The following is a 23,898-nucleotide window of genomic DNA, read 5'->3' on the forward strand; positions in this document are numbered from 1 at the left end:
TGCCTCACACTAACATCTGTCATACATCAGGCATGGGGTATCGGAGAAGCACAGTCTATGTGGCATTCTTTGACTTTAGCGCTGCTTTTGATTCAGTGATTAGGGACCGACTATGGAAAAATATTGTCGAACTGGTCTGCTGGCCTGCTCTCAATGATTATTGCCCTTCATGAGGGGACACGGGTCAAAATTCGGCTACATCAAACTGGGAGGACGTCAGGTTGGATCGCCAGTTACCAGGGATTAAAACAGGGATGCAAACTGGCCATGCTTCTTTTTAATTGGTACCTAGCCGATATGGGACTGCCATTGAACAATCCCATTTCAATTGTGCCTAAGCTGGGCACCTCCCCATTATTATGGATGGGGTATGCTGATGATATGGTGCTCATGCACCTCACCGCGGCAGGCCTACAGGCTTCCTTGGATTGCCTGAATACCGACTCAGACAGCAACTCCATGGATATCAAGACCAATAAGACAAATGTTATGGTCTTTAGCCCCGTCATACTAAAATCCAAAAAACGGGATGGAAATTGGATGGTATTGTGCTGGAGGTGGTCCATGAGTACAAGTATCTTGGCATTACATTCAATCGAAATGTATCTGGCTCTTGCCATATGGATCATCTTAAATTGAAAGGTGCCCAATTTATAGGGCGCTTGAGTAAATTGACAAAAAAGGTCGGCAGCTATTCTGTGGGCATTCTGGCACAATTATACTCGTCAAACTATTACCCATCCCCATGTATGGAGTGGAAAGCTGGTCTATGGACAATATAGCTATGCTATCTAAGCTAGAAGGCTAGCTCCTGAAGAAGGCGTTTTGTCTTCCGACATGCACACCCACTGAAATGTGATATACTTAGAACTGGGCATGGCCTTGTGTGTGACAAGAGCCCAGCTCTCCAACCTGTACACCCATTGCAAACTGGCCAAAGCCCCAATTGGAAGTCTAAACCATCTTATTTCGGAGGCTGTGTGTACCAAAGGCCATATATGCCATGCTGTACTGTGATAAAAATGATCTCTGCCTCCAATAGTTGACCCTCTATGTCTGCGGAGGACCCCCTGACGCTTTGTTTTCGGCATTACACAGCTGAGATGAAGAAGAAGGTTGTGGCTTTTCATCATGATCTGCACATTCGTGAACTCTAGACTAAGTGTAATGGCACTCAGTTTCTTGAATACATCATGCACAGAGAGGGCCCACCGGGTTATCTCCAGCAGTTTGTGGGTACCGCTCTGGTATGGGACTACTTGAGGCTGAAAATGAACGTGGTTACTACCTTAGAAATCATGGGGGCATGGATTAACATCCTGCAAAACCAACGCTATTGCCGATTGTGCAGCGAACCTTGTCTGGAAACAGCCAGATATCTTTTGATGAAGTTCGAGTCTCTGCTTGTATTGAGAATGAGTGCCCTGAAGGCAGCTGGCATTTGCAATGTCATAGAGGAGAAAGAGCTTTGGTTCCTCTTGATGAACGGGAACAACAAACCCTGCATTATATTTTTTAGTGTGATGTGGAAAAAGGTAGCACTGATACTGAAAGCCCTAGAGGTCCACTGAGTAGAGTGGGATTAGAGGGGATGGTGTGAGTGACCCCTCACTATTAAACTCGCAAACTTGGGGGAGAGATTGGCTGGCTGTGATCTGGCTGTGGGATTTTGAGGGTGGATTGGGTAGAAGTCTGGGCTGGTGAAACTGCATACTAAGACGGGGAACTATTATGCTAACAACTGGCTGTGAGCAGTGGAAGTATCCTGTTGAGTACATGCTGAGGGGATCAAAGGGGAGGGAGGGGGTGGACATAGATGTTTGTTTTAATGCTGTGTTGAAAAGCTGTTTTTGGTATCACTGTATAACACGTTAAATAAAAAAATAAAAAATAAAAAAGAAGGGATTGTTTCGTAACTGGGACCATAAAATAGCATTCTAGCAGCCGACGCCGTAGTATGGATCCCTAAAGGCAGGCCTGTCTTCATGATGCATCAAAGCACAATGACCCCAATCTTTGGAGCATTTTAATGGGTGCAGATATTATCCCTTGGGCTACAATGTAATCCCAGGAGATTGAAGGATTGATCAGCTTTACCCCCAAACATGTCTAGAGTTTCCCTTTTGGTAATGTACACTAGTTGTCCATTCCATGTGAAAACGTCTATGGTAATAAGGTCAACCTACTAAAAGTTTTATTTCAAATCTCCTTGTACTTTATTTCAATTGCTTGTTCTTTAGGGGGTAGGAGGTCCCACCCATAACTCCAACTCCCCCAATCTTACCCACTTCACAACATATGTTAATTCTAACCCTTTTAAGCCCTTCCCATTGGTTGCATATGTTGAGGTTGCAACTTATTACCAGGACGTTTTTCAAAATATGTTTTCATACATTGGCCATTCCCTATACACGGTATAAATTCCCCATTTGCCCTGCTAGTTTTACTCTTCTTCACCCATAATCTTAACTTCTGACTCACCATGGCCGTTTTCTTTTTTGCTCTGTACCTGTGACTGTATAACTCATGGTTATAATCATTGTGCACCTTCTCTGGGTTGAGGTCGCCCTGCTTTTCATTGTGTCAATAACACTGAGCTCTCTTTGTGAGTTCTGTGCTGAACCACCAATAGCCAGTCAATACAATACATATGTTGGCACAGTTATGTCTCCCGTGGCTAACACTGAAGTTTGAAAAAGCTAGCTCACACCCAAAAGTGTACAAGGAGAAAGGAAGCTGGAATGGGTCAAAGAAGACCTGAGGATTTTGGTGTTTGGTCGGCTTTAGGTATTAGGTTATACAGATGACCTGCCCTTGACCCATGATGTTTGGCTGTGTTACTTAGGGTCTTCTGGCACTTTCTGGCCAACTCCAGGGTTAATATACATGAAGTGGCATGGGGCCCAGTTGGTCCTACTCCTAGCTGGCATCTAGAGGAGTGTGAAAATCGAATTTTATGCAAACACTGTCTTAGTGAAGTTTATATATAATGTATATGCATTTGTTAATGTAATAGATCTGTGAAAACACCAAATGCTCTCCAAACAAGCAAGTTGTGTCTCTGGCCATTTTGTGTTGGGCTTCTCCCACACCCCTTTATGGCCCTCCAATTTTAACCCTAGAGCTACTTATTCCCTCTTGCACAAACCGTCCGTGGAAACACATTCTCACCGTTTTGTCATTTTGTGCCTTTCTATTCACCATCAACTTCTGGATGCCTCCTAGGGGTTTTTGACCCTCTTCCCCAACCGTTCACCACCCCTTTCTGTTCAAATCGTTCCCTACAAACCTTCTCATTGGGATATTGCTATTCAATTCTCCTAGCCTGGTGAAATGGTTAATATACTAAATAATGAATGGACAACCTGAGACAGGGGTTTATAAATTAGTAGTAGCAAGGGATCAGCCCTGCACAAAGGTTTAGTTGTTAAGTAATCAAGAAATGACAGTAGGACAGGATTGCCACAAGGGTATTATCTCTTGGCGGCTTGTGGAGTCTGCATCAATGGACGGCTGGTTTGTGAATATTGCTTAGAATTCTAATGTCCACCTATGGTATCAAGGTATGGTTTGATGGGACAGTACGGATCCTGGGTTCAAAGGCAGTGGCCCTTGGGACAGTGCAAACATGTTGACACAACAGTAATCTGCATTAGGGCTGACCTTCTTTAGTGCAGTTGTAGGCGACAGACAATCTTGCAGGGGGGTCACTCTGACAGGCAGGACTGTGGCAACCAAAGCCAATACAATACCAATAGATACACTATGACCAGAGCTTCAAAAGTTATTGGCTTTGAAGGTCTGGTCTAACATGGCAACATTTTTAATCCAATGCTATCTGTATTCTTTTTCAAATTAGTTCTGTGCAATAGGTTGCGTCTCCCTGGGTTGTGGTGTAGCCAAAATAGACCACAAATCAGGTAAGTATAAAGTAAGACCCAGAAAGGAGACTGCGCCCAAAGTTGCAGAGTGATTTATTATATACAAAGAGGTGCCCTTCTTGATGTCACGTGTTTCGGCCTTTCTTAAGGCCTTTTTCAAATCAGGGCTGCTCAACTAAGATATCAATTACAATTAGTATCACCATTGTGCAATGGCATGGTAAACATATACAATAGTATAGTAAAAATAAAAAACATGTAAATATGAAAACAAAGCCAGATAAAAAGAGGGGTTGGTGATGGGAAGGATGCAAGGGAAGAGAACAAGAAAAAATCGGATATAGTGTTTAGTTTGTTGATTTAGTGCATGTTTGTATTTATACGTGGACATCTAACATGCAAAATATCCATGTGACCCAGATTTAAATAATATGTGATGTCTAGTCATGACCATATCCGATGGATATGTGATAACAGAGCTTGGAAGAATAACAATGGAGACCAGTGGACAGTCTCGTTGTCAACTGACCGTCCCAACTAATTTATACTGTTAGGCCATATATGTGTTCGATTACTCACGTGTGTGCATGAAAAAATACATTCAACATTAGAGGTAATCATATTAAAGAAAAGACACCATTTCATTGTCCTTGTTCAAAACGAGGACTGTTGTGTTCAGTTTGAAAATTGTTCTTGCCTCGGCCTGCCGTAATTTCTTTTCTTTGTTCCCCCCTCTTCTGCCGAGTGTGATTCTCTTAAGGCCAATGAATCTTATGTTTGCCTTTTTGTCAATTTGGTGTTTTTCCTGCTAATGGCAGGCAAGGGGTAATCTTGGGTCTTGACTCACAATCTTGGCTAGGTGTTCTCGTACCCGGGTCCTTAATTCTCTTATTGTGCTGCCTATATATACCAAATTACAGACACATATGATTCCATATACAACGTATTTTGTTTTACAATTAATGGGTTGTAGAATCTTTAGAAACTTGTTGTTCGTACCCATAAATGTATCTGTTTTCATGTGTGCATACTTGCACATCGTGCATTCTCCAAATTTCCTGAATCCATTGTTTGGTGATTTTAACCAATTTTATGATGGTTCTAAGACTGGATCCGGTAGCTTAGACGGGCTCAATTTATTTTTCCCATGTTTCTGCTCGTTTGAAAATGATCCTTGGTTTCTCATCAACATCGTTTGCAATGTTCTCATCTAATTTAAGGAGATACCAATGTTTGGATAGAATTTTGTTCAAAGTTCTATGGTCACTGCTGAATTTAGTAATGAACCCAACTGTTATCTGTTCGGTCACTTTGGTCTTTAGTGTTAGGGTTTGTTCCTGTGTAATTATTAGACTCTTGTCCAAGGCTTTTTTCACACATTTCTCTGAGTAGCCTCTAGCTAGAAATCTTGACTTTAATAACGTACATTCCTTCTCAAAAGAGTCCATTGGCTGACAGGTCCTTCTCGCTCGGATAAATTCTCCAGATGGTATATTCAGGATGGTTGGTCTATAATGGCAGCTTTCTGCATGCAGAGTTGAATTCACTTCTGTCGGTTTCCTATAGGTGCAGGTTCTGAGTTGATTTTTCTTAACATATATCGTCAGATCCAAAAAGCTAATGGTTTTCTCATCGCAGATGCCTGTGAATTGGATTCCCAATTGGTTTTGATTGATCCTATTTGTAAATTCTGCAAATTCCAGGTCTGTGCCTCTCCATATAATTAAAACATCATCGATGTATCTCATCCATTTAACAAGTTCCTGTTAATATGATCTGTCCTGGAAGATAATGGTGTCTTCGAATAGTCCCATGAAGATATTTGCTAGAGCCAGGGCGTGTTTGGTGCCCATTGCTACGCCTTTAGTCTGTCTATAGTAGCAGTTATTAAAATTGAAGATATTGCACTCAAAAGTTAGTTCCAGCATTTCTTTGATCATTTGAATCTGGTAATACATTGATGCAGAGTCTTCCTTAAATGTGTGATCAATAGTTTTTATCACCCATGTATGTTGAATGGATGTATACAAAGCTTTAACATCAAGACTTGCTAGACGGTAATTGCTCTTCCATTCTATAGATCTTAGTTTTAGAATGAAATCTGTTGTATCCTTTAGATAAGCTTTCAGTTTGGTGGCCCTCGGTCTCAAGATATTGTCCAAATATTGAAAAATGTTTTCAGTTGCCCAACCTATCCCAATTAGGATTGGTCGTCCTTCTGGTATTGTGTCATAGTCTTTGTGAACCTTTGGCAAAAAATACATTATCGGCGTGACAGGTTCCTTGGTAAACAAAAAACTTTTCTCATCATCTGTAAGGAGACCCTTACAGTGCCAGTTGCATATTCGTTGTTCCAAAGTTTGTACTATTCGCTTCGTTGGGTTGCAGTGCAGATACACTATGACAGCGGGCCAGCAAATGAGGGGGCAGGCCAGCAAAGGAGAGCGCAAGAGTGGTAATGGGTTCCGTTGTGGCCTGGAGAGTGACTGGAGCTATGAGACAGAGGTCCTGCAGGATTGGTTGGCCAACGAGAGACCTGGGGCTCCAGTTGCCACACGTGGGACCCACTCATGCAGCGCCTGTAACATTATCTTATATTGCCCTTTCTTAAATTGATGCAGTGCTCACAAAAATTACCCTTGACTTCATCATGAATGTGATGTGCATGCTGTAATGCCTATTTCTTCTGGGGATGACCATAGGTTTACTTAATACTTGCTATGCTTCAGTGGATCAACTCATTTCGCACAGGGCTCTTCTCCATGCTATACTTTGGCTTCTTTTTATACCTGTCTTTCTTTTGACAAAGTGTATGGCAGCTGTTACGTTGGTGATAGATGTCAACCACTAGCCATTGCATTGCACTGTACTGTGGTGCGTGTGGGGGCCGTGTTTCTGTTGTATACTTGGTAGTTTGAGCAGGGTAGGAATGCCCTCCCCAAATGTTTAAACTACAATTCAATATGACAGGTATGGCTACTTCTCCTGGACTAGCTGTGCACACGAGGCACATGTTCCTCTAGATTGCAGATAGAGGCCACATCTTCCGCGGATGCGGAGTTCAGGGTCTATTTTCCTGCTATAGATGGTAACAAAACATTCCGCTTTGACAGCACCTGACAGTGATCACCAAGTCTCATTCCTCATCATCTGCCTGCGCTGGTACGGGTCTTGGAGGATCAATCCCTTACTCCCCTCCCTGCTTACTGTTTTGTGTTCCCCGCATTCACTGTTACACTGCCAATCTTGGCTCTGGCATTTCTGTCACCACCAAATAAATGATTCTCCTTTTGCGGGGAGGGACACTAACCATGTCATCTGGTGAGGAAGACTCCACACTTCGAGGGCTCGCTTGAGACCATCACACAAAATGCACTGACTGATTCTAATAGCACGCAAGCGATGTACTACACACTGCCTTCACAGAAAGTTGCTCGGCATCAAGGGCGGGTTTTTGTCTCTCTTTTTCCCTGATCAACATTTATTTGTTCCTCTGCTTATGATTACACATACGACCACAATAGGACCTTTTACCATAAACCCCAGTAACCCTCTCCCAAGTGTTGGTCTCTTTGGGTCCCAGAAGTGTTGTACAATGGTGCAGCCCCATAGGAAAATGCTATGAATCAGGCCCTTTGTCTCTATTCTACTCCCACTTCTCTTATCCTCCCAACTTTTCCCCTTTTCCTGTACTCGGCAGATCGAGGTCTTTTTTACCCCGGGTGGGGGAGGGACAACAAGTCACTCTCCAGACAAGCCTCTGCACTGCAGGCCCACTATAGTGATGACGGACACAGTCAACATGCTTGCTAACATGGCATAACACATATTAGTGAGGGCCCACCTCTGGCGTTGAGAGAAGAAAAGGAGCCCCATCCAGTATTCACAATGGCATAATAGGAAGCCAGGGAGCCCTGCTGAGTTCGAGGCTCCCCAGGCCAAAGTATACCGTTACCAGTCTGGCAGGCTTGCGTATTCCCAGGATGTGGAAATCCTCTCTGCTCCCCTCCCCCCTCTGAGCAGCAAAGCATGTGTGGCAGCACAGAGAAAGAGTCCTCGATTAGAAGGCGCAGTTTGTATTAAGGATGTACTCTAAAGCTAATGCAGTGTTTGTGCATGTGGAAAACGACTTGTATTAAAATGAGTATTACAGATATGCACACAGTCATTGCTGCAGGAGTGTGCTAGGGAAAAGGGTGTAATAAGCTCCTCGAATGGATGTTACACATAGCAAAGAATAATGCCCGCATGCTGGCAAGCAGTTCAATGACACTGGCCCTCATTACGACCCTGGCGGAAATCGCGGTGCAAAATGCACCATGGAGCACGGCGGAAAGCTGCCGATAGCGCCATGGGGGTTGGCGGATTTTCCGCCCCATTCCGACCTTGGCGGGGCGGTAAATCCCCATTCCCCATTTTACCCTTCCCCATTCCCATTTTTGCCCCATAGGGTATAATGGGAGTGGGGAAGGCGTTAATTACGCCACCTCAAAATACGGTGGCGTAATTAACGACAAGGTCCCGTAGCGCCATGGATTTCTCCGCCCGGAAAAACCAGGCGGAAAACGCTCCATGGCGCTACGGAAACTCGTAGTAGGGCGGACGGGTCCGCCGCGAATAACGCTGGCGTAAACCCACTCCGCCAGGGTCGTAATGAGGCCCACTGTGTTTGTCGATCTCCATGCAGACAATCTGAGCCAAATATTTAATAGATAGAATCATGTAGATAGAACCACATTTATACCTGATGTGAAGTCACCTCCCATAGGGTGCAAGGTACATTCAAGTCTATGACTATGGGCACCCGGGATATCACAACAAGTCGGAATGATCCGGGGAAGTCCACGCGGGAAGCATGCACACCCTTCTTACAGTCTGAATCTACTTGAATCTTCTCTCAGAGTCATGTATCCCATTGGAAGTTCAGGAGAGGGTCAAGCTAGTTTGCTCTCTTCATATTGCAAAAAGCTTTAAAAATGATGTAAAATAGTACAGGAAGGCGGTGGACGGTGCAGGAAATGAAGGCTGGGGTGAGGCTGGGTAAGGGCGTCAGATGAGGAAGACAGCCATGTGAAGCTGTGAATATCACCCAGATAAGCCAGTACATTAAAGTCTGCAGTAAGAGATCTCAATGGGTTAACGCATGTGATGCAATGACCTGCGGGTAACCTGCTGGTAACAGGTTTGCACCTGGACAGGAAAGACTCTGCCTTTCATCCTTCTGAAGTTGATGACATACGTATTGTTGAAGTGGATCAGTATTAGAATTCACGGGAGACATGCAGAATCCAGCACGTGCCCCGCATTGTGCCCCGTGCCCCGTTTATCCTTAGGATGCCTCTGGCACTCAGTTACTAAAACCTGCCTCTGGGGTCAAATCACTATGTTGCCCCGTTAAAATGTGTGAAGTCACATTAATTTAATCGGGCGTTCCAGTCTTTGGGGAGAGGACCAACTACATATACATCTTCCCACGGTGTTGCAGATTATAGGAACCAACCAGAATACGGTAAGATTCACTTGTATGTGAATCTCATGTGTTACTTTTCATTGTACTTTCTTCCAGCTTTAAAAATTCCTCGGATATGTAAGGATGAACAGTGTCTAGGAATGTAAAATCATTGGCTATGCCATATAGTGCAGAAACACGTTGATTGCACTGCAATGTTCCTGGTGCACTGTTTTGTTCATATTTGCAGTATTGAACAAACGAAGCCGGCAACACTTGCCTACGACAGGATCGCTACACAAGTCAAGAGCCCGTCCTATCAAGCCTAGGAACTCAAGATCTCCGGAGGGCAACACAACACCAGAAGCCTTGGCATCCCCAGGCTGGAGACAGGTCCTCTCCTGCTGCATGCACCACTCCCAGGATATGGCGCAGGCTACCAACTGACGTCAGATTGTCTCTGTCTCCCTGGCACCTCAGGAAGCAAGTGAAGCCCCGGATATCCAAAGAACACCTTGTGGCACGCTGCCAACCCCTGCCTCCGCCTCCCCTCTTGCTTCCATTACTGAATATTCTGCAGCCCCATCCCAGCCTGACTCTTCACGCTCCTCCCAGCTTAAGGCACATTGTCCCCTCACTGAGTGGCATTCCATGGCTTGTTAGCTGAGATCATGTTATGTAAATCAAATTACATGAATACCGGTACATACAAAGTAGTGATATCTGCAGGTGATTACCCACATCTTTAATGATCAGGCCATATTTTTATTTGGAATTTTATGGAATAATAATTATGCAGTTAGGCTTTATCATGAAACTCATTAGGTTAATGGAGCATGAAAAATATCACCAGTAGGGCACCCCATTAGGCATTCCTCAGAACACACCTACTAGAAGGAACTTCTCCAAACGGGATTTGAAAACTATGGGGCGGATTCTCATAAAGTGGCGCAAGTAAAGAAAAGCACAGAGGATGCACTTTTTTTTTACTTGTGCACTGTAAGAAACGGCCAGGTCACCTTATTCACAAAGGTGACCTGCGCATTTTCGGGGGGCTGCGTGGCAACCTCCTTGCATACATTACTTTCGGCAATGTACGGCAGGCTCCTGAGCGCAATTCATGGCATGGGCCCGTCAGTGGGAGATGTAAACAAAAAAATAAAAGCATGTCCATCCCGGTTTGTGGGATCAAAATGCAAACCCTGACATAGGTCTGGGCAACTCTCCAGGCCATCCTTTTTCACCCTGACCAGACAGGTCTGCGCCCGCCGCCCCTTATGGGCGAGCCGCGCCCAAGACATGCACTCCATTCCCTGGTGATATTGAAGAATCCTGCATTTTAAGGTGATTTACACATTATTTTTGTGAGCTCGCTGAAGCCGTTGAAATTTTGTGGCTCTGGCACTCGGTGGAGGATTATGGCTAGTGCTTTTACAGATGTAGGTTGGCTGCTGGGAGGAGCCAGTCTTTGAAAGGGGACACAATGGGCCTCATTACGAGGTTGGAGGTAAAGATGCCGGTTTTGCCGGCTTGGCTACCCCCAAACTCGTCTACGACTACGGCACCCGCGAAAGGGGAATCACCGGGCCATTACTACCTCGGCAGACCCGGTAATTCCCCTTGCGCGGGTACCGGAGCTGGTACGTCCCCCATAGGGCTCAATGGGAATGGGGAGGATGGTAGCAGCGGTACCGTTCATAACGGTACTGTTGCTATCATCATGTTCTGCTCGCCGGTGCCGGTACGGCCACCTAGTTAGACCAGTTGGCAGAACTCGCAGCATTGTGGCACGGTAACATACTCGTAATGAGGCCCAATGTCTTCAAAGTAATGATCTCACCTACCAGAAGACGAAGGCTGCCTGTGGCCAGTGATTGCTTTCTCCTGCCTCCGTTAAGACACAGGCTGCGGCAATTTGCGGTTGTTCAATTCATTGCAGGGTACGCAGGTGTAACCAAATGCAGGGCCTTACTGAGGTTCATCACCCAGTGTGAAAATGAGAGGGTATCCTGCAACCTCGTGAGCTGTATACAAAGGGCCTCTTACCTAATCGCCCTTTCTGGCCTCAAACGAACATTGGCCCATGTTCCGTTCCAGAATAAATGCCCCACCTACCCTCCCATGCACAACGGAGACTAAACAAACTCAAAGTCAGCTCTTCACAGGCCCTCCATAAATCTTCCCCACTGAGGGCAAAAGGCATGCCCGCAACTGAAGCTGGGCAATGTGTATTCATATCATAAATAGTGTGAGCTAGAAAACCCCACGTCTGCTCTATCAAGCCATCCAACCAAAGGATTAAGTGGCATTGAAATCTGCCACGCCAAATTGTAGCACACATACTAGGCATAGCAGCAGTTTTTTACAGGTCCCATAGCTCCAGTGCCCCAGTGCCAACAGAGAAGGCGGGGGCTGAAATAGTAACGCTAGCCACTTAATGAGGCATGCCAGGGTGAATGCCGCTGGCTGAATGGACAGATGATAGCTTCCGAAAAGATCCGCGCCAGACCCGAGCACGACATCATTAGCTGCGGGGCACCCCCACTTCCCCCCACGCTCTGCAGGTGCGGGGCTCGCCGCTGGAATCGCTCTAATTGAGCGCTTCCGTTTCCCATCTTGCCTGGTACTAATTAAGAAGCACCGTAGCATCGCACGTTCGTGACCCCATGCCATCAAATGGACGTTTTCATTCTTTAAGTCTGGCGAGTCCATAGGAAGTGCCCTCACAGCAGGCCCTGTGAGGCACTCTCCACGTGGCTGCGAAGTGGCCAGTATGGCACACACGTGTTTGGTTCACGAGCCTTGCATGCAGCCTTGCATGCAGACTGGGTCAGGTGAGGTAAATGTTCCTCTTTGCTCACGCGGACACTTGATTCGACCAGTCCAGCAACCGCTCATCTGTATTGCATTGGCCCTGCTGGGGAAAATGTTTATTGGCCAAGCTCCGCCGTGTTTACCCCGTCTAGCGGCTCTTCCTATGCAGAGGCAGTCTTTACAATCTTTTGCTCTTTTCAACATCTCTGCCTGAGCGCAAAATGTCTCCTAACTGCTAGCATACGATTCTGGAATGATCTACCAAAAACAGTCAAACAGCTGCCTGTGATATCTACTTTCTCCTAAAATGTCGTCACCATAAAACATAGCACTTCCTCCACTATCCCGTTCCTATATCTTGTCCCGGGTTCATATTTCTATCCCCCCACCCCCATCATCTGGTCTTAAAGCCACATCCTCTGACACAGTGTTAAGGACACTGGTCCTCGGCTCTGGAAATCAAAGTAAACACATTCTGTGAGTATTTGTGTGCCACAGATGCATTGTTTTACCTCACAAGACAGACTCAGCTATGCAGTGTGTTGGGGCTGCATAGCACACGCGTTTAGCCCAGCTGCAGCATGCAGGATTGCTTTGGGAATAATGCATCTGCATGTTGTCCAGTCCTGGTTGCATTTCTTCTTCACATCAAAAGCTCCTAATAGAATATTATCATAGCAGATACATTTTGGTCCAGTGAATGCAATGAATATGAAGAAAAGTAATCTCAGTTATTTTATATTGAGCTTCTTGCTGGATGCATCCACCTTCTAAGCACTATAATATTAGCAATTATTGTTGCCCAATTTAATGGCAACCAACTTATCAACTTCAGAAGGATAAAGGGACAAGTTGGCCATGCTGAGATTCAAACTTGCAATAGCCTCAATTTGCAATGTGTTCTTTTGTTTTTTGCCTGCATTTCAGGGCGCAACAGCTAAAGAATAGTAAGCATCAACAGCCAAATAAATGAAAATTAATACCCAATTCTACTTCTTTTCTACTTACAGTTGCTGATAAAATTGCTTACTTGATGGGTCTTAAGTCAGCCGCCATGCTTAAAGTGCTGTGCTACCCACGAGTCAAGGTCGGCAATGAATTTGCTACCAAGGGATAGACAGTTAATCCGGTAAACCAGCATTGTTTCTCTGCATACATTTAACAATAAGCATTGGCAATGGCAACAAGTTGGGCCCTTGTGTAGGCATGGGAAAGGGTACTTGCCAGCACTGTTGTAATGGTATTAAGTGGCCATTGATGGTAGCAGGTGCAAAATGATGTGAGTACCTGGGCATCTAATAGCAGTGTCTGCGAAATGCCTAATGCTTACATACAAGCCACAGCTATTGGCTTTGGCAATGCTTGTTTTAAAGAAATGTGTTGGAGGCTGCCCTCTGCAATGCATCCTATAGTGACAAAGGGCACATCATGTGTTAGCTGTAAATGTCGATGGCAAGTATTGGATGTTGCAAACAGTTACGTGCTTTTGAAGAAAAAGTTAAGATGACATTTTGCAATGCTTTAGAAAGTATGTAATTGGTTAATACAATCAAAAACCCATTACTTCACAGAAATAACAATCAAACAACACCCCCCCCCCGCTCCACCCTATAAATAAGAGTTTAAAGAGTTTAAAGTAAACATACGAGCATTTGTTCCAAGTAGAAACATTTGTAGCAGAACTAACTTTGTCAATGTATTCTTTAAGGTACAAAGTGCTGAATGCAAGCGCCATTCTGGAATTACAGTTTATTGATAGCAAGAAGGCAAGTGAAAGCTGTTGGGATCCATTGACGTGAACCATACTCAGTATATGTTTGGACACAGAAAGGTACAACATCATATACTTACAGGATAAATTGCTAGAATATACAGTTGCCTGGAGATCACCTTCTATATTAAGGGTCTTCTTCAAAGCTAGCCTTTTGGGTGTTTTAGAGGAGAGGAGAGATTAAAAGCTGGCAGAGCACATCATCCGCACTCATGCTGCTTGCAGGGGTTAACTCATGAGAATTGAATTTTAAAAGGTGTTGGATACACAGTATATAATAAACTATGATTCACTCTCTAACAGAGAAGCCGTCTTTTCTATCAAATACAATGTTCGTTCATTCACGAATGTCAAAGCCTGGCCATGGATAAAGCTTTACTTTAAGATTAAGCCTCTTCTGCAGAGTGCGGAGACAGAGAAGCAGATGGCCAACATGAAGCATGATTTTGAAAATACAAAGGAAGCTTTGAAAAATCTGAGGCTTGAAAGAAAGAGCTTGAAGAGAAAATGGGGGTTCTTCTGTTGAAGAAGAATGATCTCGAATCCGTACGTGAAAAATAATATCTACAAGGAATGAGTAGTTGAGTGTTTGCTGATAGAACATATAACTAAACATATTACTATTTAATAATCAAATCGGAAAGTGAAAACATAGCAAATAGCAAAGAAAGATGTGAACGTTTCATCAAAAATCAAATTGAAGGAGCTGACAGAAAGACTTGAAAATGAGGAGGAAAGTAACGCTGAACTGAAGGCCAAGAAGTTGAAAGTGGAGAATGAGTATTCTGAGCTGAAGAAAGATATTGATGACCTTGCGCTCAATTTAGCCAAAGTAGAGAAAGAAAAGCATGCCACAGAAACCAATGTTACTGCCTTCTAATCAACTGTAAATACATTGTTTGCAGTGAGGTAAACTGAGTAAATAACTAGAAGAAATTAATGTAAACCTCATGTATTTGTATGTTTCCAGGTTAAAAACCTAACTGAGGAAATGGCAGTTCTTGATGGCAACAATGGAAATGTTTCCAAGGAGAAGAAAGCTCTCCAGGAGTCTCATCTGCAGATCTTGGATGACCTCCAAGCAGAAGAAGACAACGTCAGCACCTGCCAAAAGCTAAAACTAAGTTGGAACAGCAAGTGGAGGGTGCAAGTGATGATATAAGTGTCCAGGCAGGATAAAACAAAATAAAATTATAGAACAATTAAAACAAGTTTCATTTTCAATAAGCTATTAGGTGAAAGTGTTTGGAGCCATCATCATTGTAGCATCTTGTAATGGAAGTCACATTGTCAGAGGCAAAAAAAAAAGTTGCTGTCGATTTATGAGTGAAAATCATTCAACCCTGGATTTAGTTCCCTCTGTCTCATGATATCATGGGCCAGTAAATAACTGCTGTAAAAAAAGGCTTTGGTTTTACTGATAGGTTCTTCCACTCGTTTATTTTTTAACATTTCACATTTAATGGATTGCAATTTTGTATAAATCATCACAATAAAGTTCATAACATGTTGCTATAACATTTTAGTTTTTCTACAGCAGAACAAATAATTACATGTTATAAGTAGTCTTTACCTTTTCTCCACAATAGGGAAAATACAACATAAGCTCAGTAGTATAATTCAGTGCAATGTGCTACTACTGTGTATTGCTAAGCAATCAAGTAGTAGAAGGCACACTTGTTTAACATGTTTTTTTTATGGCTGTAGATAACACATGCTTGAGCCAGATGTTATTGGAGGTGGAAATAGCTTTCTTAAAATTACATTTATGTGAACAAGATTTAGATAACAAAGAATGTGCCACTAATTATCATGCTACTGGCTAGGCCTGGGTGAACTATTTCAGGGATTGCTTGAAACAACAAAATTTTTTGGTAGACCAGGGTCATACAAACTTTTTTATTTTTCCCAAATGCTTGTCTGGAAAGGTTCATGGTACGCCCGCAGGTTAACAGCTAGGGCCCCGCAAGAGAAGGTCAGGCTGCTGCCAACCCCACGATGGCCGTACCATATGTACTCCAGCCTTAGTGTTGTCTGGTAGAACACTGCAGGGCAGTGTGGTCTGGTAAACATGTAGAACCTTAGACATAGAAAAACAGTTTTTACCTAACTTGAGGTGATGCAGGCGGGAGGGAAGTCCTGGAATAGAATAGAGGTAGAGAGGATATGGTTGTTTCGTGCGCTGTGGCGGTGGCCATTTTCTTCTCCCAAATTCACAGGCCAACACAACTTTCAAGCAGTGACCCCCGATATTTGTGTGCCACTTTTTGTTAGGTTCACCTGACCATACTGCAGGCTTATATGCATCCTTCCACAAATGCCATAAAAAGTGCCAAGACACATATACTTTCGATAACAATATTGTCTTCCCGTACAGGTTACTAGTGCCACTTCCATGAGCAAAAGTTAAACATGAAAACAAAGTTAATTTTAGAGTATTTACTTTCAGGGGTCGTTCACTAACATAGGGTAGTAGACTAATTTGTTTCAAAAATACATTCAACGGACATTTTATTTTTTATTAAGTTAAGGAATATGGTTTTAATTAAACCTTCTGCTTTATCCATATAATCATAACTCCCTACACAATAGAAACATACAATAAAACATCAAGGTTACATTACATTAAATAATGTCATTCATAACAATGGATACGTTGTTCTTGTACATGTAACTATCGCTGAAAAGCACTACTTTGTTCAAACACTTACATTTACATTGCTGTATTCCAAAATGTATGTATTCCAATTTTCACCCCATCATTTAAAAGCATAATGCTGTTTACAAACGACCAAAAATAAAAATTCTCAAACGTACATATTCATCATAGTGCATAGATAGAGGACATATTTTGTCGATGTGCATCTCATTTTTACAGACTCAAAATCCCCTCTGTCTACATGGAATGTATTTCCATGCTCCAATCACTTCATAAGTGGGGAGTTTTTTTAAGCTAAACATCATAAATATTTTAGACACCATCTTACTTGGGCAGTTGAAACCATTTTTCATTGTTATTTGAAACCCAAGAACCTTCTTAGACAACCAGTAAGATAAGAGTTATTATCCAATTGTAAGAAGCTGCATTCACGGTGCCAAAGGTCAATTTTATTAAATGCAACCTTCCTAAAGATGGCCATGTTCTACAAAGATTTTTCTTTGACATTTATCAATGCCAGGAAGTCACGAAATTCACCACAGAAGTTACTGATCGTTTTACATTCACCTTCCTGGTACAATCTATTCAGGGTACCGTATGTATTCGAAGCCACATGCTCCTACTTGATCTTGGCAAACATCATTAACCTTCTCTTCATTACAACTGCAGTTAGAAATCTCAAAGCTAACTCTGTTCTAATTACTTGCAACAGGGTTCCAGGAGTTAAACCCCACAAGTATTTTAGCAATGATCCTCCCAGCTTCTTTAATATATATCCAGGTCAAGTTTCATCTCCATACCATAAGTTATAATAGGAGGTAGTTTAGCACTATACATTTTGAACAATGGGAGTCAAGACTATTGACTAAACATCTCATCAAATGATAAACAGGAAAACCCCACAAATATGACCCCAGAGCACTCGAGGGCCAGAAAGAAAACTTACCAAATTGAAATATTGCTTCAGGGATCTGAGTGCAGTCAAATGCCTCAAATCCTGGCAGGGCTGAATCAGACTTTTATCCGTCCAAGTTCTATGTGTTGAATACTTTTGAAATGGGTGATAACGGCACAGAAATACAACCACTAGAAGAGGGAATCTGGAATTAAGGGGTATATAAAAAACATGACATTATTATTGTTCCTTAAATGAAGTATTTTTCAGTAAGTGTATTTGAAAAAAATCACTCCTCATTATCAACCTCGGATCTAAGACATGGTTTACAACATAAAGCTTGAAAGTTCCCTGGAGCAGGAGAAAAAACTTCACATGGACCTTGAACGATTAAAGAGGAAGCTTGAAGGTGACCTCAAGCTCTCTCAAGAAAGCGTGATAGACCGTGAAAACGATAAACAGCAAATGATAAAAAACTGAAAAAGTTAGTACTGCATGTGCATGTAACATCCCTTTAAAGATATGCCAGATTGGCCTGTTATTCAATTATACAAATCTGCAACGCAGTAATATATTCTAATAAATGATAACACATTTATGTGTTGAAAATAGAAAAGACTTTAAAATAAGTCCATTTCAGAGCAAGATTGAGGACAAGCAGTCTCTTGGAGCCCAGCTGCAGAAGAAAATCAAAGAGCTTCAGGTACTTACTCTATACTGTAACAATAAGCCATGATACAACTAGAACAGCAGTAATATATATATTTATTAGTTTGTGGTGTTTTGTATAGTTCCGCATTTAGGAAGAAAGATGAGTGAGGGAGATGAGGTTGAAAGGGGAACAGAGGCAAGGAAACAAAAGGGGAAAAGAGGAAGCACATCATTCACAGAACTCCAACGGCCAACTTCCTGAGGGTCCTGAGCTGTGGGGTTTGAGTGCATAGCGGGCAGAAAGGGACTGTGGACCGAGACACTGTGCTTGGGTGTTTGGGACTTACCCATGTTCATGTGAGTGCTGACCATTTATTGAATGAAATGTTCTAATCTTTCAGTCACACATTGAAGAACTTGAGGAAGAAATTGAAGCTGAGCGTGTAGCTCGGGCGAAGGTTGAGAAGCAGAGATCTGATCTCTCCAGGGAACTGGAAGAAATCAGTGAAAGGCTGGAAGAAGCTGGTGGAGCCACTTCAGCCCAGATTGAAATGAACAAGAAGCGTGAAGCAGAGTTCCAGAAAATTAGGCGAGACCTGGAAGAGTCCACTCTCCAGCATGAAGCTACCGCTGCCGCCCTGCGTAAGAAGCATGCCGACAGCGTCGCAGAACTTGGGGAACAGATTGATAACCTGCAGCGGGTCAAACAGAAACTGGAAAAAGAGAAGAGCGAATTCAAGATGGAAATAGATGATCTGGCCAGCAACATGGATAATGTTCTCAAATTCAAGGGAAGTTAGTTCTGTATAAACCAATCTGTCGCTAAGGACATTTAGTGAAGCAACATCTAAAGCTGATGCACTCTTCATTTGTCAAGGTTAACAATAAGGTTAGTTGCTTACTGGAGGACCAACTGAGTGAGGTAAAAGCAAATAACGATGAATATCAGCGTCTCATTAGTGACCTCAAAACACAAAGGCATGTTTCCCGACCAAAAATAGTAAGCATCTGAGTAGAATTCTTAGGGATGTACTTTTTCAAATGTAAGGACCTGCTGAGAAAAGATTCCATGCAAACTTTGGGTTGGAATTTCGAGGTCCCCGAGGTAAAGCAAACATTCAGAGAAGTGTTGTTCATTTGAAGCACCCTTTTCAGATACCTCGAACCACTGCCATAGACGGCTCAAGGAGTGGTTTGAGAAGTCAGGAATCATATTCTGTGCATTATTGGTGGCCAATATAAGAAGTTTAACTATTGTTGTTGTGTGGTGTAACCTGTACAGTAAGATCAACAGTTCTGATTCAGAATTTTGGACCTGTGGTAATTGAAGTTAGGTTGTCTTTGTGAGATGGCAGCAGTGCGCGATATAAATCCCATTACCATAACATAACGTAGATATATAAAGAATTATGAAAATACATGCTTCTGCTAATGGGCACTGAGGACAGAGAGGGAGAACCACACTTCAGAGCACCCTTAAATGATAATAGTGATAAAGTTGTTAGCAAAAAGGAACAGTATTACAGAAATGTGCACCTTTCTCTAGTGCAAAAAAACAGATCCTGTCAGTGCCCTAGCGTTAGTCATTTACTCCAATACAAAATAGCTTTTGAAGTAGGGCTTTTTTTGCCGTGTAGTTAACTACAATTGCACCAGTGCAAAGTTTCTGTAATATGGCCTCAGATTTTAACGTGATACGGTTGGGTGCACACATCAAATGAATGGCCATGCACAACTTATGTAAGACAATTTCAGACGTGGTGTTATTTATTTAAATGCTCTAGATCTTGGGATGGTCAGGTAATAATGCACACATGGAGAAAGTTTAGAATTATAAACCAGCATATTTGGCAATAAGCGATCTATAATTTTCTGTAGAGGTTATATTTCTTGCCAAAATGTCTGTCAGATTTTCAGATTTATTTAGGCTAGGATTTACACAGACCATTTCACAATGATAGTGTAGAGTAGTATTAACTCTAAATGCACATACCCAGAAAACGAAGTGCCAGGGATGTCAGTATTTTGCTCAAGCATTAAATATATTATGAACGTTTTTCTGCAAGGTGAGCTTGCCCACCAAATTGAAGAAAAGGAGTCTTTGATTTCTCAACTGCCAAGAGGCAAACACGCCTTCACCCAGCAGACAGAAGAACTGAAGAGGCAGCTGGAAGAGTAGATAAAAGTAGGTCATGTTCTTAATCTACAAACTCTGTTCTGCAACTAGGTAGCAAAATGCTAAATCTATAATTTTGCAAGAAAGGTACAGTAGGACATGGCTGTGTATCCCTGACAGAAACAGAATGCCAGATATGCTTATGTTCATGCTAGAGCAGGGGTCTGCAGCATACAGCTCTCCAGTTGTTTTAGACTATGATGATATGATGATATGAAATTGAAGTACTTACATTACATTTCCTCTTTTCCCAGGCGCCTCTCTATTTCTCAGACTCAACGTAGCTATGCTTCTCCAACACACTCTCTTTCTATTGCTCTTTGCAATGCACAGTCTGTCTTCAGTAAAAAAAACCTTTACCTCTGACTTCTGCCTTTCTCATTTTCCTTCTCTTGACCTCATTATCCTTTCTGAAACCTGGATCTCTCCCTCTGATTATGCAACTCTTGCTACCCTTCATGATCATGCCAACACTGTCACTTACTCTACCCGCCCTAGTGGCAGGGGTGGTGGTGTAGGACTGTGTTCATCCTCCAAAATTCTTATCTCTCTTGCTCCCTATCTTCCACTAATTCTCCCTCATTTGAATACAATCACCACCCCCTATAGCATAAATATTATCTCTCTCTACCGGCTACCTGGTCCGGCAGGTCAATCCTTTGACCACATCTCCTAACTGATTGACTCTCTCCCTCCCGATCACAGCTTCATTGTCATTGGTGGCTTCAACATCCCCTCTCTCTCTGCTGCTCTGTCCACTGACTTTAACTCTCCCCTACTTAACCGCTCACTCCCTTCTGTCCACTCTCTGCCCACCAGTTCAAATGGAAACTCCATTGACCTTATTTTCATCTTCTCTCAACTTTACACCTTTAATATCTCCACTACGACTTCTCCCTCTGATCAGTCTATCGTCTTTGCCTCAATCTCCACTCCTGCTTCCTCCTCACCCTTCCCATCTACTACAACTATTACTAAGTGCAAGTTTCACTCTTCCAAACTCCCTAACCCTGACCTACACCACTCTCTCTCCTCCTATGCTGAACTGAACATTCCAAACACAGAAGAAGCCTTCACTAACATAAACACTGCTCTTTATGATCTCTTCTATTCTCACTACCCTCTTACTACACTCACTCGTAAATTCTCCCCACCAAGACCATGGATTACACCTCTCATCTGCACCCTCAAAACAACAACACAGAAAATCCTTTGTACTTGGCAAAGGTCAAGACACTCCTCTGACTCTATCTCACTGCTCTTCAAAACTATTCCTCTACTCTTCTGCCAAACATGACTTCTATCTCTCATTTCGTCTCAGTCCTCCCAACCTAGGTGCCCCCACCTACCCTAAAGGATTAGATTCTTACCCTAATCCTCAAGGATATCCCTTCCTCTGCCCCCACTGACCCACTGTCCTCTCACATTGTGAAGAGCATAGCTCCCAGCATTGCCCCACATCATACTTTCATCCTCAACTTCATGACAATGCTACTTTTCCCTCATCCTATAAAACATCTACTGTGATCCCTCTGCTTGAGAAACTTGATCTATAGCCCAACTGCTCTGCCAACTTTCACCCTGTCTCTCTTCTACCACACTATTCCAAAATCCTAGAGCATGTAGTTTTCAATCGATTTACTGAGTTCCTTGATAATCACAACCCATGTGACCCTTTCAATCTGGCTTTTGACCTCTGCATTCAACAGAGCCAGCTCTCCTCAATGTCAGCAACTTCAACTCTTCCGCTCAGCATGCAAACCGTTCATCTATTCTTATTCTTCTCAACCTCTCTGCTGCCTTCGATACAGTCAAAAACAAAGAGGTGATGGCTGGAAGGTTTAGACTGAATCTTAACCACTGGCATTGCTCGGGGCAACCCTCCAGACCATCGTTCTTCGCCTGCCAAGCCGTTACAGAAGGGGAAAGACCATATGCAAATCAGACTTGGCCCCACCCCAAAAGGGCAAGTCCAGCCCGAACTGCATGGTCACATCCCTTCTGCACGAGACCACAAGCATCCCCAAACATGTTTCACCCTTGTTGGGGCTCATCAGTGAGGAGTAGCTTGGATCTCTAGGCCCAGCAGGCACGGGACCCACGTCTGGGCATACCCGTCCCACTCGGGGTGACAAAGCAAAAACAAAGAGGTGATGGCTGGAAGGTTTAGACTGAATCTTAACCACTGGCATTGCTCGGGGCAACCCTCCAGACCATCGTTCTTCGCCTGCCAAGCCGTTACAGAAGGGGAAAGACCATATGCAAATCAGACTTGGCCCCACCCCAAAAGGGCAAGTCCAGCCCGAACTGCATGGTCACATCCCTTCTGCACGAGACCACAAGCATCCCCAAACATGTTTCACCCTTGTTGGGGCTAATCAGTGAGGAGTAGCTTGGATCTCTAGGCCCAGCAGGCACGGGACCCACGTCTGGGCATACCCGTCCCACTCGGGGTGACAAAGCAAAAACAAAGAGGTGATGGCTGGAAGGTTTAGACTGAATCTTAACCACTGGCATTGCTCGGGGCAACCCTCCAGACCATCGTTCTTCGCCTGCCAAGCCGTTACAGAAGGGGAAAGACCATATGCAAATCAGACTTGGCCCCACCCCAAAAGGGCAAGTCCAGCCCGAACTGCATGGTCACATCCCTTCTGCACGAGACCACAAGCATCCCCAAACATGTTTCACCCTTGTTGGGGCTCATCAGTGAGGAGTAGCTTGGATCTCTAGGCCCAGCAGGCACGGGACCCACGTCTGGGCATACCCGTCCCACTCGGGGTGACAAAGCAAAAACAAAGAGGTGATGGCTGGAAGGTTTAGACTGAATCTTAACCACTGGCATTGCTCGGGGCAACCCTCCAGACCATCGTTCTTCGCCTGCCAAGCCGTTACAGAAGGGGAAAGACCATATGCGGTTGCTTGGTTTTCTGTGCAGAGGGGACCTGGCTTAGCAGTTCGGGCTGGGCTGCTACCTTGAGTGGCGGCAGCTGCTGACTGATTTGCACATGGCTGGTCCCCTTTTGCAATGGTGCAGACGGGCTAAAAAACGGTGGTGTGGAAGGTTGGCCCAGAGCAATTGCCAGTGGTTTAGATTCATTCGAAACCTTCCACCCATCACTTTTGTGGTCAGTTTGTTTCTCCTTGTGAGAGAGGGTATGCCCAGACGTGGGTCCCTTGCTCGCTGCGCCACAGGGAACCAGGCTGCACCTCACTGAGGAGGTCCAACAAGGCCGAAACATGTCTGGGGTTGCTTGGTTTTCTGTGCAGAGGGGACCTGGCTTAGCAGTTCGGGCTGGGCTGCTACCTTGAGTGGCGGCAGCTGCTGACTGATTTGCACATGGCTGGTCCCCTTTTGCAATGGCGCAGACGGGCTAAAAAACGGTGGTGTGGAAGGTTGGCCCAGAGCAATTGCCAGTGGTTTAGATTCATTCGAAACCTTCCACCCATCACTTTTGTGGTCAGTTTGTTTCTCCTTGTGAGAGAGGGTATGCCCAGACGTGGGTCCCTTGCTCGCTGCGCCACAGGGAACCAGGCTGCACCTCACTGAGGAGGTCCAACAAGGCCGAAACATTTCTGGGGTTGCTTGGTTTTCTGTGCAGAGG

At 43.8% G+C, this 23,898-nt stretch overlaps 1 pseudogene; it reads left to right on the forward strand.

The window, feature by feature from the left end:
- The first annotated feature begins 6,281 nt into the window (after window positions 1-6,281).
- Window positions 6,282-18,920, forward strand: LOC138568754 (myosin-4-like; annotated as a pseudogene).
- The last annotated feature ends 4,978 nt before the right edge of the window (window positions 18,921-23,898 follow it).

Source organism: Ambystoma mexicanum, chromosome 2q, assembly GCF_040938575.1.
Source record: "Ambystoma mexicanum isolate Mex_15411 chromosome 2q, UKY_AmexF1_1, whole genome shotgun sequence".
NCBI classification, from domain to species: domain Eukaryota; kingdom Metazoa; phylum Chordata; class Amphibia; order Caudata; family Ambystomatidae; genus Ambystoma; species Ambystoma mexicanum.